The sequence below is a fragment of the Vicia villosa genome, linkage group LG2 (assembly GCF_029867415.1).
Source record: "Vicia villosa cultivar HV-30 ecotype Madison, WI linkage group LG2, Vvil1.0, whole genome shotgun sequence".
In the NCBI taxonomy this organism is placed as follows: Eukaryota; Viridiplantae; Streptophyta; class Magnoliopsida; order Fabales; family Fabaceae; genus Vicia; species Vicia villosa.
In genome coordinates, this window is record NC_081181.1 from 206,581,794 (window position 1) to 206,585,404 (window position 3,611).

Below are 3,611 nucleotides of genomic sequence, written 5' to 3' on the forward strand. Positions count from 1 at the left end.
GTACCAACGAGAGCATCTTGATAGGTGATATAGCTAAAGGAATCTATATATTTGAAGTTCCCATAATTTGAATTCTTTATTATAATCAAAACGGGTATAGATATATTTCGAGGTATTCCTGGTGTAGTAGGGAGGTCGAAACGTGAAATGTTCAGAATAATATTTGGATCTCTCACTTTGAAAACTGTTAAAAACAAGGCTACATTGATAGTTGAGACAACAATGAGAACTATTGCAGATACACTCAAACAAACTTTCAGGTTTCTAGACACCATGTTTTTTTGGGTATGATGAAATGGATTAGAAGAAAATATTGATACCTATCTAAGTTTCATGCATTGCTGTTGATTGTGGATATATGTAAATGTACATGTGGGTCTTTCTTAGGGTACAAGTTAAGGAAACTATATTTAGAAATTTTGAGTTGAAAAAAACAAAATTTAAAGCTTCTTTCACACGATCGACCGACATCGACTTATTCCAATCTTTAAGAAATATGATCCCAATTTATTTTACCCCATTCATAATGTCTTTTCTATTGGACGATTTATAGGAGGTGAGAAAGGCCCTTACCCCGTCCCACACAGCGTACTATTATCGGCCTTACCATGCACATCTACCTACATAAGCTCGATCAAGAGATAGGAAGGATATGACAAAAATACGATATTCTGAGAATAAGATCGTTTTTATTAAGGACTGGTTGTATTGATGACCAAGAAAACTCTAGAGAAGAAGCAAGCTTAAATGCTCCCCAAGACAACGGAGTCATCATTGTGGATAGGGTCAAGAGCATTCAACGCAAAGCAGCCTTTCATTCCCTTGTTTCGTCGTGGCACACCCCCAAGCCATGCACCCCTCACAGGAGGGAGGGACCAACAACGCCTTTCATTTTTCCCCTTCGTCGACCCTAGCCGCCTTCCTTAACAAACCCTCGAGCCTCCTTTGCGTCGCCTTTTTCATGGAAGTCTTCGGCGTCAGGTTGACTCCGAAGATCAAACTTTATGGTAGATAATGTTGCTTTCATAAGAATTTGGCCATGAGAGACCTTATTAAGTACTGCAAACGAAACGGCCTGCTGATTGAGCTGGACGGGGAGGCGAGACTAGTTATCAGGCAAGAGAGAGGCATGCCCGTAAATGGCCCGCTTCAAAATAAAAATCCATTATATCATAAGGATTTGTTACATGTGATATGGTGACAACTTACTACAAGTGAATCGTGATTGTCATAGAGCTTCTCATAGAAATCCAAAAACGTATCACCCACTTCCTACAATCTGGCCTAAACCTCTGGGTAGGCTTTGTAGGATCAACAACAATAATTGCACAAAGTACGATAGGATTCCCTAGTACGGTCATTCGGGAAGTCCCTCTAACGATGGCTCACATACAATTCTTGCGAGAGCTGGAGAATTGTCTATGGTAAAGCATTGTATCCATATAATTGTTTACCACTTAAGCTCCGCCATCAATTCAAAGTTTAGGAACCTAGGGTCTAGGGAATAGTATCCCGATAAAACAGTCGGCGAAGGGGATGAGGGAACGAAGAATTATACTAGACCAGTTTCCACTAGCGAAGAATTTTGGAACAACTGGAGTAAGAAGTCCCAAAGTAAGCATATTATGGGGGACCAACCATCACATTTGGAAAGGATCAAGGAGGATCTCGTTGTTTCATATCTCAGGTCAGAGCAATTTGCCATCGGACATTCTAGAGGTAGTCACAGGATCGGGCATGAGTATCTGGAAGTTGTCATTGTATACTCCCACGGGCTAGAAGGCAGCGAAGAATGAGGAAGACTCTCAGCGGAATCTATCAGTAGAAAATTACCCATACAGATACAGGTTCCTATTAAAAAGATACTCTGAAGGCTTTGAGATCGAACTTTTATTAGCCGGAGAAGACCTTGGCCAATCCACTTTGCCTGCTTGACGAACGTTAGCGACAAAAACATTATAAATTGGTCTGTAGACATCCCAATAAATCATTTGTCCTACTACAATTGTTGTGATCAACTTTACTAAGTACGAACGATTGTAGACCACTAGATCCGCTAATCTGCAATATTCACCCTAGCCCACAAGCATAAATCTACAGAACGAAATATAATCCCTAAGTACTCCAAAGACTCAAATATAGTAAATCAAGAAGGTGGTAAGACGCTTGTAGAGTTGCCCAACAACCTAAAGCTTGGGAAGCTCAAACCCACTCAAGATCCAAACAATAAGGTGCATTCTAATACTAGTCTAGTCATATTTTCTATTAGTTACAATATGAATAGATGTTTACTTATGAGATCCGTTGAGCAAGTTTGTGTGAGTTGTCTGCTATAAGATAACTAGTTTTGGGGCTTTGAAAATAAATTAAAAAGCCTATATGGCTTTTCTTTTCTATCGCTCATGACTTGGATAGTAGTTGTCCAGGAATGCCTTTGTAGTCTTTTTAATGCTAATGCCTTCTTTCTTCATTCATTTTTTAGTTGCAGCAGCTTCCGCGCCAGAAAGATACAAATGGCCAAGCCAAAGTAATACTAAACAAGCGAGAAAAGCCCTATATATGTTGGACTTGAGACTTTACACACAAGATGGGGGGCTGAATTGTGCTGTTTGGAAAAACTTGGTTTTGAAAACTTTTGGCAAGTTAAATCAGTGTTTAAAAATCATTTTAAAAGTTTAAGTTGCCGAAAATAAATAACAGAAAATAAGTTAAGGGAAGAAGAAGAGCACGAAGATTTATAGAGGTTAGGTCAAAACAAAAAGGATCTACTACTCTCTCCGAGATTTGATCTTGACAATTTCTAATAATACTTAAGATCTTTTAGTAGGAAAGACTCGCAAACCCCCTTATACAAGGAAATGGTTATTGACCTTCAACCAAAATATTACAAGATGAAAGATATGGGCGTTTAAGACTTTTCTCTCAAATATTGTTGAGAGTGACGTGGCCAAGATTCCTTCCCAACTACAGATTGAAGCGGTTAGTCTCCTTTCCACGAACACAGACCTTATAGCGGTTAGTCTTCAAGTTTCAAAAATATGAGCTCAATTTTGGTTTAACAAACTAACCAAATAACCTCTGAGAGTTGTTGACTATTTCGGATTCATCATCATCACTTCCATCGTAATAATCATCAACATCATTTAAGATAATAATTTTGATGGTAGCGACGATAATGAATTCGAATTAGTCAACAAATTGATTCTTTTCAAAATAAACTAGAAGAGAAGGAATTGTTGCTATGAAAAAATTAGGACATTGAACCAAATTCCATATGTTAAAGAGCGAGATATGAATTATGAAATGCATACAATTCAAAAAAACATTGATTGATCTAAGTTGGTTTTCAAATATAACTTAATTTTTAAACTATTATTTTTCAAATCAATTTAAATGAATGCATGTTCAATGAAAGATTTGTGAAACATACATTCCATATACGATATAATAAACTCGGCTGGATTTATGTCAATTTACATAAGAAATTAATGCTGCAGGATTCACAAAAACAAAACATTGCTAACTCGCAAGATGGTTTTTTTCTTGTAACTCAGAAATGTTTTGTTCTTATTCTAAGAAACATTTATCGACAACAACATACAACAACATTT

At 37.3% G+C, this 3,611-nt stretch overlaps 1 pseudogene; it reads left to right on the top strand.

Annotated features, from left to right (window-relative positions):
* The first annotated feature begins 222 nt into the window (after nucleotides 1-222).
* On the top strand, nucleotides 223-2,572 carry LOC131651159 (uncharacterized; annotated as a pseudogene).
* Nucleotides 2,573-3,611: the final 1,039 nt, after the last annotated feature.